The following is a 17471-nucleotide window of genomic DNA, read 5'->3' as shown; positions in this document are numbered from 1 at the left end:
TGTCTTTGGAATGCTTTCAGCGTCGGTAAAACGAAGGAGGGAATTCAAAGGTTTCACGTAAGTCGAACGTGCACCAGGAGGGGGGGGGGACCCTTGTCGCGAGGGCAACCCTTTTACGCGGAACGGACGAACGCGGAAGCAACGCGCGTCGTATTGATCACGTACCACGGATTTACCGACTCCGGATAAAGCTTCCGGGCGAAGAATCAAATCGAGCCTTACCTACGCTCTGCCGACCGTTTTCGATATCGTTATAATCGAAAAAAGTCCGGTTTACTATTCAAAAAACTTTGGGAGTCCCCTGTCCGAAATGAACGGGGTATTCCGGATTCCGAGACCGCTTTTTCAATCTCTACTTGTTTCCTGTACCTTGTGATTGACGCAGAACATTTCCCTTTTATTTTTAGTAATATGTAAATCTGTAGACTGTAATAGCATTTGCATAGTCTGAAAATACGCAGCGAATACGCATGTTATTACATATGCACGAGGTACATACATATGTATAGGAATCGTCTGACGCGTTTGATGATGACCACTTAATTGTACTGCGTGTATCCTGTATACTTCCAAAAAATGTTATTCCTTCTTTTTCGATAAAATTTTTACACATAGAACTACTCCTGCCCGGTTGTATGTACTACAATTTCTGTCCCACTCTGTACATTTATAAGTATCGGTGCGAGGGTTACTGGGAAAATATAATTAAATATTGGAATGAAAGAAATTTAAATGAAACCGCGAATACAGTGCTCGAAATTACCATAAAGCCACCTGATTTTTTGGTGAAATCTTATAATTATGTCTAAGCAACGAGAAGCTGATGCACTATATCATTTTAGGATTAATAAGAAGAAATTGAGACTGACAATTTCATTTGTCAACATGATAACGCCTCAATTCATGCATCAAGACAAACAAAAGAGTGGTTAGACAACAAAAATATAAGGATTTTGACATGGCCAGCTTGTTCGCCAGATTTAAACCCAATCGAGAATCTTTGGGGAATACTTGCAAGAAAAGTATATGACAATTGTAAACAGTACAACTTTGTTCCTGAGTTATGGATTGCGGTGAACGAAGCGTGGACATCCATCGAAGCAGAAACTCTTCGTACTTTGATTTCATCAATGCATAATTGAATTTTCGACGTTATTCGAAGAAATGGCAATTATACTAACAAGTACATAACACTACCCAACTGATACTCACTGATTTGAATGAAATTTAACGTACTTATGAGAAACACCGAAAAATATTAAATACGTGTTTTTTTGTTTCGGCTAAATACGCTTTTTAGGGGTAGAAAGCACCCCTCAACCTCTGGAGATGGAAACGTTTGTGGATAATTATTTCTTAAAGGATACAGTTTCTGAAAAAAGTGCTAGATCAGTGATGCACTTGATGGCATCCTTGAAATCGACCTTGAGGTCGATTTTCAAGGTTCATTAAATTTGGAAATAATAAGTCGAACTTGCCGGATTTAGCAGTTGCCGGACCTGGAGCGCATCATGTATTTATAATCAGTAATTTACTATGGGAAAATAGGCTCAAATTTATAGAAAAAATATGCAGGAGAAAAAAGTTTTGTAACTTCAGAATAGAAGTAAAGATAAGAAAACATAAAATGTCACTCTAATTGTAAATTGAACATTACATTCACGCTATATTAGAAATTTTCATTTTTTTTTTTATTTTTACTGCTACTCTCAAGTTATCCACAATACCTTTGACTCTTTATTTTGTATTAGGATTTCACTCGGTCATATGATCAATTAAGACGGACGCCATCAAGTGCATCACTCTGAACTGTACAACTCTGGATCTAGCACTTTTTTCAGAAACTGTATCCTTTAAGAACGTTTCCATTTAATTTGTAAATATAGAAGAAATTTTCGACAATCATATTTTCGACAATAACTTTACGTTTTTCTGTAAATAAATAATATATCTATAAATGTAATCATGTAAATGGTTTCTTTTATTAATCTGAAAATGCTATCGTGCATCAGCTTCTCATTACTATGACATAATTATAAGATTTCACCAAAAAATCAGGTGGCTTTATGGTAATTTCGGGCAGTGTAATAGATATTTTGATCTAGACATTGTGAGCTGAATTCACCGGTGCGTCCCAGGGTCAATGAAAATGCAAGTGAACATTATCTGTTGAAAATTAAATAGCAGAATACACTTTTAAATGATGTACAGAGAGTTTTTTGACTGACTCGAGTATTTTCGGGAGTGTTGAACGGAGATTGATATCCCGCGCGTCTGGGTTAGTATGCGCACGATAGCCACGTAAATGCAGGTCATGGTGTAAAAACCGAGTAGTACTCACTTTAATATTTACTCGCGCGACTTCTCAGAAGGATCGACGAGCTAAATTCCTAATTAATATACGAGCGTGTCTCCGTTACCCAATGGCGTAGTTACACACAAGGACGCACATCGTAAATGCAGTTCCAAAGGGGAGAGTGAAGATGCGTACGATGGGACGTAAGGATTCGAATTTAGAATGAAATTGATTGTTTTACGGCGGAAAGAGAATGGAACCTACGAATTTTCGGTCGTCCTTAAAATTCCAGCACTCCGTGCGAAATTGTTTTTCGCCGAGCATCTCCGAGTTTCTTGGAACCGGGGGCATAAAAAATACAGGCCTGGTGCTCGCAACACCCGTACATAAATTATTCCCGCAGAATTGAGCGTCGCACAGGGCATCCCGAGCGATTAGCTAATATATTTGGGATTATGCTAAATAAGTTAGTCTCAGGACAGTCGATTCCCGGGCTGATTTATTTATCGGCGTGTAACAATTTATACGATAAGTGCATGTCCATCGTGCTACTAACGTCTCTCTCTCTCTCACTCTCTCGTGTAAAATCGTCTCTTTTAAAGATATAATGCTCCACGGGACACGCTGCCGGAAATCGAATACATCTTTCTGTTCGAGCACTTTCTGTTCGAGCACATATACGCACGAGATTTAATCGTAATTTATACGTACACACTTGATTAATATTTCATAACTCCTTTTTTGCTTGTTTGTATGTCCAGTTACATTGTAGCACGATTAAATCGAAAAATGTTATATTTGCAACGTCTAGAAATGATTCATTAAGAAGAAACATTTTCTTAAAATAGGAAGAGTTAAATGACATTACGTAACACGCCGATTCAGAATGAATATTTAGGAGGACAGACAGTGGGTAACAAAAGTATTCGGACGGCCTTTAAAACAGAATAACTTTTTGTTAATTGTACCAAACGACCTGATTTTTTATAATCAATTAGAAGCATTGGTTTACGAAATGATATGCAAAAATGATTTTCCAATAATTATAATTTACGAGGTTACATGCAAAAATAAAGAAGAGATGCTTCAAAACTTTCTTATTTGGGCCTGTAATGAAAATTTAAAATATGTTTTGTAGATCTATGTTAGTTATACACATGCTGAAAACTCCATCGAAATCGATTAACATACACTTCAAATCCACAGAATCGTACATCTTTCGTGTCGTTTTTTCCTGCGTCAACCGATTTCGATGAAATTTTCAGCACGTGTATAACTAACATGGATCTACAGAACATATATTATAAATTTTCATTAAGAACCCGAATAAAGAAGTTTTAAAAAATGCCTTTTTTATTTGTGCATGTATGCTTGTAAATTTTAATTTTTGGGAAATCATTTTTGCATATCATTTCGTAAACCAATGCTTCTAATTGATTATAAAAAATCAGGTCGTTTGGTACAATTATAAAAAAGTTATTCTGTTTTAAAGGGCGTTCGAATACTTTCCTTACCCACTGTAGGTACATATGCATAGTGATTCGATTAAATGAAATGGAATGGGAGATTCAAATATATTTGAGTGATAGTAGCACTTGAATGAAAGTGGTGCTCTTAACAGTACCTTCAAGACATAAGCCGTTAATATACTCGATCGAATTGGCCCTGGGGTCTACTGAAACATGACAACAAGTTCTCCAGTCACTGACAATATCTTTACTGCATAAAATCGTCGTCGGTCTGCTATTCCACGTAATCTCTCTTAGTACATTTTCATCTGTAGAAATTCGATCCCCGCCTTATCAGTTTTGTCGGCAACGAAACCGCAAACTGTAATCAAGAGGAAGTATTTCTTTCGTTGATACTAGTCTGCGGTCATTAAATTATTTCTGATCATGACTACAGTCGTAGTTTTAATTGTAGAATATTTAAAAAATTCGTTTCACCACTTGCGTTCACATCGAAAGTATTCAATATCATCTTTCTATCGCCTTCATTATCTTATAATTTATAATGTTGGTATCGGTTGAAATATGTAACTATGCGTCGGAACAAGCGATCATTCTTTGGAGTAATAAATTTCTCTAAACTGAATCTTTGAAGCTCCTCTAATGATCTTTATCGTTTGCGATCCAGTTTTATCACGGAGGAGTAGAATTACTTTGGTAGTTGATTAACGATGGTCCTGCTCGAGAAGAATGCAAGTTATAATTCATTCTCTGACTCAGACTTGTCTACATTCCGGATGATTTGTTTCGATCTACGGCGTGTTATTTAACGTTGACCAACAAAATAAACTCGGGTCACGGATTTCTCATAATTATTCGGTATAAAAACTACACGGAAGTAGCGTGCCATATGTAATTATATATTGTAATTTTTCTTAGCTTGTGTGCTCTCCACACATGGTAATCTGACGTTGATAGTTCTTGGTACATATGTACATATCTGGAAACGTCACATAACAGTAATTTTTCAATTATCATACATAATTCTTTTCCCGAGTAAAAATCCTCGAAATATGTTGTATCATTAACATGCAGTCCGTGTAACAGTCACATTACTTCGTTATGCACGTTTTCAGCAAGGACATATTTTTAACGAGACTTTCATAAAGACGAGTATAATTGCTCGTGTGCACATACATAGTTCTTTGTTTGAACATAATCTACTTGCACTAATGTGTCTACAGTGAAAATGTACAATTCATTTCACTTTCAGTAGCACAAGTTTGTATTCTTAAATTTGTACTTGTATATTCTTAAAAGATTCATTTATTCATGATTGTATCCTTAAATTTGTACTTTTATATTCTTAAAAGATTCGTTTATTCATGATTGTATTCTTAAATTTGTACTTTTATATTCTTAAAAGATTCGTTTATTCATGATTGTATTCTTAAATTTGTACTTTTATATTCTTAAAAGATTCATTTATTCATAATCATGACTGCCATGATTACTTTCCCTAGTCAATTGCAAAAGTACTCTCGGAGAACAATCGATTACTGGCCAACTCTGGTTCTAGCAAGAAATCTAACTACACTTCGGAGGAATTAACCTACTTAATGGTCGCAGAAATACGCGGTTCTGTCGAAATGAAAAGTTAGGTGTTACGTCGATGGGAAAATTGTGGTCACGGAAAATTGGAGCCGTCTAAACTACTTAACCTTTTTCCTTGGACATTACCCTAAATTTTCACGGAAAGGGAGGTACATATAAGCACACTGTCCCAGTTGTATGAGACTGAGCCTCTATGCATATAGATCGAGCTCAATAATAGCCGAACCGAACCATTATTCCGCGGAACAAACAAACGTGTTTTGTCTGTTGGCATAATACATATTTCCATATTAAATTTTATGTTCGAAAGTAAGGCCGTGTTCCAGATTCGTATGCTCGAAAAGGTTTTTTAGTTTTCGCGCGAGTTAATTTCGTTGCAAGCGGCGTTAGGAATGCGTTTTCTTAGAAATGCTGTTACACCTCTGATAACTCGTGCACTTGTGGACTAATTTATGGAAACATGAGTTTAAACAATACGTTTCTTCAGTAATATGTCCACGCATGATTTTGTATTATAATGAAGCAAACAATCTCCAAAGGAGTTTATTGGAAATTCTATGTCACACGGCAAATTGTTGATACATTATTTATAAGGCACGCTGACTTTTATTGTGATGACTTGGATGATTTACGTGTAACTCATTTGAAACTGTTTCCCTCGCCACATTCAACTAATGTTCTGCATATATTCTGCATTTTTTTCGTGTACATTTTTCAAACTGTACGTTTTACAATAAAATACTGAGGGAAACAGGATTTTCCTAGAAGCACGCGTGACAAACGTGACCGATTGTGCGTCATCGAAATCGTTTTGGCTTGTTGATTTTTAGCAATTTTCGTACCGATGAAAAGGAGACGTTTATTACCCATCTTTAACTTAATCAACAACTTCTACAGTGGGAAGGTTCCAAAGATTCGCTGAGTTTTATTATAAAATTAGGGGAAATTGCCACACGAGCAATTTACGGTGACGTAAATTCATTTATTATTATTCATCGCATGCGAGATTTAGCGATAAATATAATATTTATTGTCTTTTCATGGCGTAAGTGTATAATACATATAATCAACTACTTTTTCCGAAATCATTTTCGCACAGCATCCATCAAAAAATTCTTTTTTTTCGACTTGCTGGCCGATTTTCAGAAAATTTTATTGCGCGCCGAGTTGCCGTCTGAGTCAAAGCTAATATTTTTGGATACGCTCCTCGGCACTGTTAGCTCTTGCCTCTTATTAATTAATGTCATTCTTTGAGGTTACTTAGGTTTGTTGGCTTAACATATGCACATCTTTGTTTCCGCCAATTCGCAGAGTGAATCCAAACTTTCAAACCGGTAATAGATTATTCTTATATTATGCACGATTTGTACAGCTTTCCGAGGACTTTGGACATTGGCTGTTTTGATGAATGATGAAGTGGACATTATATCATCGTGTTAGATTATATGCTTTGATACATTCAGCTGTTGCTCAGAATAAACGAATTCTACAAAAATATGAACGTGAAAGAAAGGTTTCAGAGCTTAGAGCAGAAAACGATTTTTGCAAATGAAGGAACATCTTCAGCATGATGTCCGACAAGTTTCAAGTAAATAAGATAATCAGTCTGCGCAACAGATCGTGTTGATTCAACTCGAAAAATGTCGAAGTTTCAGATGTATTTGACTATTAAATCAATCTGACTTGTTAATCATGTATTTCAGCTAATTATGGAAACATTAGATCGATGGTTTTTTAAACGTATAAGTTCCTTTTTAATGGATTGTGCTTTTAATTTGTGGGCTAAATATGGAAATTCGAAACACTTCGAAGTTTTATCAAGATTACTATTCAATAGTCCAAGATCAGGATAACTTAGATTTGAGATCGTAGCTCTCGGTTTACAGGGGATTTAGAAAATACTTGAATGTCGTACCCAAAACTAAGGCAAACGCTCTATTTCTAACAAGTTATTCATTTTGTACCAACATTGACGACCGATGACGTCGAATTATGTTACTGGACCCGATATTGCCATCTGCTATAACAACTTGGACGAAGTTCGCGAAATAACCGCGAACAGTTCACCAATTGTTTGTCATCTCATGCAGGAGTCTAATTGAGACTAGGTCATTCGCAATCGGTAATTGTAGTAATAACGTGTTTGTCTTAATTTTACGAATTAGACGTTTTAATCTTGAACAATCTACGAATCTCAGAGGAACTACTGAATCGTTTCTCCAAGGAATGCAGATTTCGCATTGAAGCTTCACAGCGTTATCATTTATATTTTTACAGTATAATAAAGTTAGCAGAATTAATCGAACGTTCATACCTTTCGTTGATCGAGCTCTTTGTTTTCTGCGCTCTTGGAATCCGTCCCTATTTTTGATCTCGCTCTAATAAACCAATATGTACACGGTTGACCTGCTTGGCGACGCTTTTCACTGATCAATGAACCACCTGTGAAAGCGACGATCTCTATATGAATACATGTGCTTTATACGTATACATACTATATGTGTATACTGTATACTTTGTTTTCTTTTTCGTTTTACAAAGCGTTATAATTCCCTAGTCGCGTCACTTAGCCAAATTAATTTGCCGAATGCCGCAGCTAATTTCATTTGCTAAGTGAAGAGCGCAAGAAAGATACGGACGGCGCAAAAAATCAATTTTTCGAATATTAGGTATTGCAATTTAGTTTACTAGATAGTCGAAACAGGAAACCTGCGATTTTGGCTTATAAATGCGTCTATACATATGTATAAACGCAGCCACAAGAATCTAAAACATTAAAACACTTGAACAATATTATAATTTGATTTATTTAACGTAGATATAGTTAATGTAAGTGTCATCTGTATTTACCTAAAACACAAATTGAAAAAAGGGGTACAATTTTGAATAGTAGAATTAAAGTTTACATTTTTACGTCAAAAAATGTCAAGATAAAACTTGTTGCAAATTATGCAACACAATTTAAAGTACATATCCACCAGGTTTCAGCTGCAAACTCCTGCAATCTTGGCACTGAGACTATTTTTTTCTAACTATATAACAGAATAACTTTTTTACACTTTTATCACACGAACTGATTTTTTGTAATCAATTAGAAGCATTTGTTTACTAAGTAACGTGCATTTTTGAAAAAATAGCAATTACGTAAAAAAAGGCACTTGAAATTTTTTTTATTTGTCTCCGTAAAGAAAATTTAAAATATACGTTTAGTAGATTTATGTTGGTTATATACAGGGTGTCCCGTAACTGGTGGTACAACCGAGTAGGGGGTGATTCTACGTGAAAAATTGAATCGAAAATGTAGAATAAAATTTTTTCATATGACGCTTTATTTTCGAAAAAATAAGTGAAAATTTGTCGAGTACGCGTGCACTTGGACCAGCTTCAGCTCGGCAGATTTCATTGTAGATCACCACCATTCTTGTTCGTAAGCGTTGTCAATGGATCGATGGACAGATTTTCTATTTACACTATTTACAGACAGATTTAATTAAATTTTCAAACTTATTTTTTTCGAAAATAAAGGGTCATATGAAAAAATTTGATTCTACATTTTCGATTCAATTTCTCACGTAGAATCACCTCCTACACGGTTGTACCACCAGTTACGGGACACCCTGTATATACTGAAAATTTCATCGAAATCGATTAACATACGCACAAGCTACAAGCGGTTAAAAATGGTGAAAATCGTAGTTTTACACGACTTTTGTTCAGTTTCTGCTCAAAATCCACAGATTCGTACATCTTTCGATGCGTGTCGTTTTTTCCTTGCGTCAACCCATCTCGATGAAATATTCAGCGCATGTTTAACTAGCATAGATCTACAAAACGCATATGTATTTTGAATTTTCATTACGGGCCCAAGTAAAAAAATTTTAATAAAAAAATTAATAAATTAATAAATAGATAAACATTTTCCACAAATTTTCAAACAGATTTGTTGGATAGTTTGGTTTTTATAGATTTTTTCCGTGTTTTGGCCAAATGGGACCACCGTGCGGCGCGGCGCGGCGCAACAATTTTTGTTCCTGAGTCTAGTACTCTAGTAAGAAATCTGCGATGCGAATCAGTTTCTCAACTTGTGGACTGAGTTTTTCCTAGAGAGTATTTCACATTTAAATATGTCTACATATCGATAAACAGGTTTCGATACAATCCGTCTTGTCCCATAGCCTCGCCGTTTGAAAGAAGTCGTTATCATCATAAATAAGCAGACTCATGAAACAGCCAAATTAGGACATGCTAGAATTGCAAAACCTTTTGCGGGCGAAACTAATTAGTAGACTTAATTAATTTTATATGTAGACTTCACTAATTAGTAGAATTCTTAATAACTTTAGTAAGTTGAAAATAATACATCGGTGTTTTTAAATTCTCTGAATCTTTTCACTGTTTCAAATCGCATCCACCTTTCTCATAAATGGCCACCGATACCAACGAACTTTGGATCTGAAACGTTTCATCGCGACGCCACTAGAACCAGTTTAAACGCGTCATAGTCACCTACACATATAGCGATGGTTTTTTGATAGCTAATTCAGGAATGTTTCGTGAATGCGCCAAATAAAAAAGGCACGAGTGGTGGCATACAAAATGAATCGATCGGCGATATTCACAAGATGAAATACGTAGAAGACCATTGGCGGTGACGTAGGAAGGTCACATTGTCAGGGTTAATTAAATCAGTTTGATTCTATTTTTGGTTCTCGAATAGTCGGAAGTCGCGTTCAATCAATAAAAAAAATTTCAGATCGTTACTCCTTCGATTTTTGCTATTCCATATTAGCTTTGTGAAAGGTACGCTCCTGAACAATATGATAGCACATGCGAATACAAACGCGCGCTGCATGGAAGGGAGGTTGCTGGAGGAAGCAGGAGTTCGAGAGGCGCACCTACCCCGTGCCCATCCCTGCCCTACGCTCACCGAAATTTCTATAAAGTCACTGTCTTTTGCGCCCGTGCGAAATCAAGACGGGCCTGTTTATGTACTTCTTTAAGGCCTGGTTTACGTTGCATTTTTTTCCAGAAGAATTTAAAAGTTGTTGCACACGTCTTGCTGTTACTGGGAGCTTTAATTCAGCTCGAAATTGTGCTGCATTTTTCCTTTCCTTATGTCTCGTTGACATTTAAAAAAATCAAGGTCCCCACCCACAAGAAAACCACTAATACTACGTAATGTAGCCTGTCATACCAAACAACTTTTGCAGGAACACTGTTTTGATAACGACAACGTCTTCCGAGATATCCTGCTGATCTGATCTGACATTTATATATTGCATAAAAAGAAATCGCACAAAAAAAATCGCATAAAAATAGACCGCACTGAAACAGGTTTGACTGTGTTACGTACGGAGGCTTTGCCTACGTAATTTTTACTCCCTTCTTGGAACCACGTGTCCATGCAGGAGGTCCAGCTCGCATGCCCAAGTATGTAAACAGTTTTCCCCTTTATGGGAAAGTGCACACATCTGGGAAACAGACATATCTACCAGATTTCCGTTTACCCCCACTACCATTTTCTGAGCAATTTCACTACTATATAAAAGGCTCGAGCTTGGCCACCACGGGCTTAGTTAAAAACTGAACACGAATCTTGTGAGATTGGGTATTATTCCCTTCTGATCGTAAGTATTCTGAAAGAAGTTTCGAAACGCGGTTCTTAAGGCAAGTCAATTAATTTACCCCCGCATTTCTCAGTGCGTCAAAACCGAGAGCTCGGGAATTAGCGAATCATACAACACATTACAAGTGCATTTCCATCTTTATTATAGAATATATTCTACTCTTGATATTAGATATTTGAAAGTTGTTACATATGTATATGGTTTAAGTTGGAATACAGTAGAGGAGGCAGCGTTTGGGAAGACAGCATCTGAAGCGACGATCATTTCGGCATAAACGTATTTGAGTGATCTATTTGGTTTGCAGCTTGCAATGGATCAGAAGAATTATACTGGCAAATATTTCTACCTCTGGAGGAGCTAGATGTCGGCGGTGTGCAAATAACCTAGCGTGCTGGCTGCAGATTTACAGTCCATATCCCACCGATGTTATGATAGTGGAGCATTGTTGTTGCTGCCTATATCGAGTCTTTTGAGTCAGAGTTCAAACTCACGTGGCTTCACTTTTAGAGCTTAGCGTTCTATGTAGTAACATTATAAAGGTAGCAGAGTTGGGTATTAATCGATTAAAATTTTAATCTTGATTGATTAATGTGTACGATTAAAAAAAGAAATCGTCGAAAAATCGACAATTGATCCAATCGATTGATGAAGTTAATCGTCAATCGTTGATTAAAAACAGGAATCATCGAAAAATCGCATGATTTTATCAATTGTTGAAGTTAATGGCCTCACGGTCTATCCTTAAATTGTAATAAGGAGAGAGAGAGGGAGCAGAGAGCGGATGAAAAATTGACAGAAATAATAATATATTTCGACGAAAACATGGTCGTAGCTTTCCAGGAATAATAACTTCAAGCATAAAAGCACTAAAGTAGAAATTTAATCGCAATTAACGATTAATAAGTATTTAATCGTCAACCACAATTAATGACTAAAACGAGGAGATTAATTGTTAATTGCGATCAACGATTGAAGTAGAAATTTAGTCGTCAATCGTTGATTAAATTTTTGCCCAACTCTGAAAGGTAGAAGCGTTAGCTTTAACATAAAGTAACAAGTTGGTTGCTACTAGTTGCTATTAGGGTAGCGATATTTGTTTTTATTGATGCAAGCAACGTGTCAACGATCTCAAAAGGTTTTACGGATTTTAGTTTGTTTTTCATTCATTGATTTTTGTACGCAGCAGATTTTATTTTGTCATATTTTTATAGTTTCATATGTACCAAATAAATTGAGAATATTTTGATTATGTATAAATAGTTTGTTATTCTTTGAATTGTTTGTTATTTGTTGCCTTTTTATAAAAACACGTAAACTAAGACATTTTGCAATCATTAAAGTTTCATCGTTTTTCGGAAATGTTATTTGTTATTCTGTACCCAGAGTCCCATAAGGCAGACAGTTCCACAATGTATGCGTGTGCATCACGACGCTGCGTCGTCGTGCGGCACGTGGCTCTCGTGCCCCGGGGCTTCTCCTTGGAACCAGTGTCTCCACTGCTAGTACGTTCACCACCAAATCTAGTACTTTCGTGAATTTGAAAAGATTTGTATGATTTGATTCTGAAAAATGAATGTATAACATGTGTATTTGTGTATATTTTGTAACTTGTAGGACACGTCTTACAGTTTTTTTGTTCGGAACAGATTGTTTCGGTACTTTCGCGCCAATATAACTGTCTCAAGTCAAGGCGCAGGGCGTAGGGTTCTACTACCTCGTCATCATAGATACGTTACTGTTTTTTCCGCGCAGCGCCACCAGCGGCCATCCATCGTACGAAAAATCTTGGACGATATCGGAACACTGCTTCACGAACTCTTTTTTCTTAATAATAGAATAAAATAGAATTTAACAGTTTTATATTGAGTTTATCTGTAATATTATGGTACATAGGCATATAAGCGGTATATAGAGTATATACAATACCCCTAATTAGAATAAAACGTAAGGAACTCAAAAACCTAGTACTTTTTTTCAAATCTAGTACCTTTTCTTGTATATTCTAGTACGAAATATTTTTGCTCGGTGGAGACGCTGGTTGGAACTGCCTGCCATACAGTGTCGCCAGTTGAGCTCCAAACGGAGCTCACACATTTCCCTCTTTTTCCCCTTCCACTATCCCATTCCAGCACCATGCGCACACTCCAACGTCCCCCACTAAAACCGTAGCCACAGTGCCCGTGCCGTAGACTGGACTGGTCATCAGAGAGGGGGTACTTGATTCCCCTCGATTGCTGGCGACCTGACGACACTGCTGCAATAAGCAATGCGATTTTTCTTTTATACAATTTGTAAAAAGTAAAATACAAAATAAGAACCTGGACTAGGGTCTTATGTATTTTATCCCACATTCCGTAATTTATAAAACGATATGCAACAGATTAATGTTTGTGACTTGCCTTTTCACGTTCGAAAATGTTCATTAAGTGCTTATGGGACAACTTACTATTATGATTTCAATCGGAAATTTTTGTAACGAAAATTTATCATACTCCTCGTCTATGAACTAGAACTAAATCTTGTCACTGCGTTCTATAGATTATAGATAAAAGATTAGCAGTTTATGTAATTCATGATACTAGTCTCCTTGTTTGGAGTGTCCTAGACGAATGTTAAACATTTTTTTGGTGTATCGAAGCATATGCAAACTCGTCATAACCAAAAAAAAGGCTGCATAAAAACTGTATAATTACATACATCATCATTTATCGCAATACAAATCAATAATCAGAAATACATTTTTTGTGTTGTATCGCGACATTGTATATCACAGCTAAGTCCTAGTACAAAAAGTTCAAGACTCGTTTCCAGAATTACAGGGGTGCGGCATGCGCGTTCTCGTTTCTCGATAATGCAAAATAATGTAAAAGATGGGGTTTTTCAGTAGTCAGAAGCGCTAGATAAAAGACGAATCTAGACCGCGATCGCCCTCGAAAGTCCTATTTTTACGTTTTTGAGGCGTAATTTGCATTATTCGGCAGCATGTAGTTATAAAAATAGCTATGTACATGTACAGCTGTATGCTTTCGAGTAATGCAAATTACGCTGCCGAATAATGCAAATTACGCATTGTAAACGAAAAAATAGGATTTTTGTGGGCGATGGCGGCCTAGATCGTTCTTTTATCCAGTGTTTTTGACTACTGAAAAACCCCAGTTTTGTGTTATTGGGAAACGAGAACGCGCATCCCGCACCCTTGCAATCCCGGAAAAACGAGTCTACTCCCCTAATAGACTTCCTGAAGAAAATGGCTACTTATATTAGTCGCTAAATAACGGGTATTACGGCAGTAATCACATCCGTTATAGAAAATTCAATGCATTTTTGCGACTTGACGCATTTGAAACGCATTTGTGTGCAAGGTTTCCGATAGAAGCGCGTTTCGCATTTAGTATTACCGATTCATTCTTTATCAACGCGTTCACCTTGTTGCGATTTGTATAGTCACAATACAGAGCGTAAATTATCTCGCAGATTCGAGTTACGTTCCTGGTACAGATGAGGAGTCGAGTACTATCGGCGAGACTGACGTTAATGCAAGCGACGCAAAAAATTGAAACTTTTTCGAATTCTAGATCCAACGATACGACAGTTACGGAGACACTAATGTTTTATATGCCTCGTATCCGTTTTTGTCATAAATACATAACATTACCTGTGTATGCGGATCTCCATTATCTAGGTGCACGGTAGTGCACCAGCCAAGTTCTCGCACTACCTCCTTTTACACGAAACAACTTAGCCGTTTTTTAGAGGCTTATAACTCGGCACTGGAGGCAGATGGAGAGATGTAATTTCGTGCACTTGTTAAATGCTATCATGTCTCAATATTGACAAAATATTAATCCTCCAACATTAGTAGGTTCCGAGATATAGGACCTCAAAAATCGCTTTTGTCACTGACTGACTGCCTGACAGATCATCAAAACCTTTTGGGTACTTCCCATTGACCTACAAGCTTGAAATTTGTTACATACGTCCACCATAACAAACACTCAAAGGAATAATTATCAAAGTTTGAAATTTTACACCTTAAAGGGGTGGTATTAACAAAAAAAAAACATTATGAAATAGGTACGTAGGATAGAACATAGCAGCATAACATACATAAGTATACGTTTCATTAGCTTCGAAGTCGCAACAAATACTTATGAATAAAAAACAATCGCTCTAACGTAGACAAAAGAAACTGCACCGAGCATCGTCTATAGCGGCGAGGGGCAAACGGATCCGAGTGTCGCCGGCAGAGTGCTAATCTTCGATACATTGAATTTGGATTTTGTCTTGCAGATTAGAAAAGGATTTTTTTTCTTTAATACCTACTTGATAATTGATGAAATTTCAACAAAAATGGATGAAATCCCAACAAAAACATCCCGTAAACAGGAGCCAAGTTCCTATGGCCGTAAAAAGTTGTGAGATCAAGCAATATACGGCCAAGTTCGTTAGCTTAGAAATACCTCTTGCAATACTGAAAAAAGCGTTTGTAAAAATTAGTTTAAAAGAACGCTATTTAATTTTTAAAGAGTTACATGGAGGGCTAAATTATTCAAACTTGGCCGTTACTTTTTAATCAATGGCCATAAAAGGTGTTAGGTATAGCGGCCAAGTTTATAATAATTTAGTCCTCCATGTAACTCTTTAAAAATTAAATAGCGTTCTTTTAAACTAATGTTTACAAACGCTTTTTTTCAGTATTGCAAGAGGTATTTCTAAGCTAACGAACTTGGCCGTATTTTGTTGGATCTCACAACTTTTTACGGCCATAGGAATTTTGCTCCTGTTTACAGGATGTTTTTGTTGGGATCATGTCTACGGGAAAGCATAATATTAGCGAGAATTCGGCAACCCGACGCCCTTCAAACAACCGACTGGGCCCTCGTTAGATCACTTCTAACATCACAGGATGTTATGAAAGAGAGAGCACTTAACATGCCTCATGACCGACTGGAATTACAGTCCGCGGGGACATTGCGTTAAACTTCGTTCATGGAGCACTGTCAGCACTGGCGACACAGTACACTGGATTTTATCGTTTACGTACCTTTTCTCTGTCGGGTTACTACATTTTCGAAGAATTCAGATCAAGGTGGTCGAGTGGCTTTTCCGTTGAGGAGTAATGAACTGGCCGGTCGTTTAGTTAATCGCACGTGCGGAACGTAATTAGCCGAGTGATTTGACCGTTTCGAATGGCGGATCATCATTCACGCGAATACCGGTGTAGGTCACGGGAGACGTGGCTGTAATCGCGGTTACTTAAGCCACAATTCCATTAAAACCGAAATAATCATTTTATTGTTATATATAACTTTTCACGAATTTAAACACAATAGAACCTCGCTCGTTGCACGAATCGAAATCGAAAATGCGTGCGAAGGTCGAGCTTGTGCAACGGAACAGGCAAACATTCGTGGGATCTGTTTTTCCACTTTCACACTCCGTAAAATAGTTTTCTTCTCTCTAATAATAGTACTACTGAAAAAATTCGATCTGTTACTGACGTTGTTCATTTATATGATAGCGGAATGGAAGCAATCAAATCAACAATAAAACGTGTTTTTCCGTCTTCTTAGGAAAAAGTTCACCAAAGAAGGAAGACGTTTATGACTTGGACAGGAAGAGCTTCCATGTGGACGACTTATGACCTTTTTTGATCCTCGAAGTGAGTGGAATGTACTCTTAATGTATAATTGCTACTTTTCATCGTTCACGGCCGCCGCTGCTAGCCTCATTAAGTTCTAAGTTTGTTATTGCTCGTAAGATTCAGTGATGATTCTCGAGGGACCGTTTGTATGCGAACGTTCTATCCTTTTGCAGGCATGATATCGAGTTAGATTCGCGATCAAGTTCTCGACCAGTTTTTATCTCTTTCTTTTGGCTGCTCTTTACTGTACCGGACTCAAAATTTGTGTCTTTCTCCTATAAATTATGATGTATTTGGTATGTAATCCAGTAGATTTGTATCCGCGGTGCCTGCAGATCGAAGTTTCGATCCTGCCGGATTAATGGTTCAGGAGTTATGCTTGCTTAAAGTTGAGCAATCTGCAGTGTTTTTGACAGGTAAGGGCGCCGCTTACCGAGTTGATTGTGATTAGGTCGGGGGGGGGGGGCAAGGACCGGCGGTTCTGCTCGGTAAGCGGCTCGCGGTCGTCACTATAATCCAATATGGCGGCGGCCTTACCTATCAAAAACACTGCAGATTGCTCAACTTTAAGCAAGCATAGCTCCTGAACCATTGATCCCACAGGACCGAAACTTCGATCTGCAGCCGCCCCGCGTACAAATCTACTGGATTACATACCAAATACACCATAATTTATAGGTGAAAGGCACGTTTGAGTCCGGTACAGTAAAGTTTACCCCTTTCTTTTTATACGCTTTTTATGCGCTTCTAATTTTGTGTTTGATCAATCGATTTTTGTGCATAGTACTATTAGAAACCTCACGATCCTTTAACGATTTTTCATGTGTCACCGGGTATATACG

The 17471-nt window shown here is 37.1% G+C and overlaps 1 protein-coding gene across 5 annotated transcripts in view; it reads left to right on the top strand.

Moving 5' to 3' along the window:
* LOC143208209 (putative fatty acyl-CoA reductase CG5065) overlaps positions 1 to 17471 on the top strand; it is a 75616-nt gene that overhangs the window by 3782 nt on the left and 54363 nt on the right. For 4 of the 5 annotated variants that reach the window (XM_076422386.1, XM_076422387.1, XM_076422388.1 and 1 more), the window contains exon 2: positions 16559 to 16647. The exons of the other annotated variant lie outside the window; for it this stretch is intronic. The gene's annotated coding sequence lies outside the window, so the exon portion shown is untranslated. The remainder of the gene's footprint in view (positions 1 to 16558; positions 16648 to 17471) is intronic. 5 annotated transcript variants of the gene reach the window in all.

The sequence above is a fragment of the Lasioglossum baleicum genome, chromosome 4, assembly GCF_051020765.1.
Source record: "Lasioglossum baleicum chromosome 4, iyLasBale1, whole genome shotgun sequence".
Classification (NCBI taxonomy): Eukaryota; Metazoa; Arthropoda; class Insecta; order Hymenoptera; family Halictidae; genus Lasioglossum; species Lasioglossum baleicum.
Note: the sequence above shows the minus strand (reverse complement) of the source record. Positions and strands in the feature narration are given on the sequence as shown.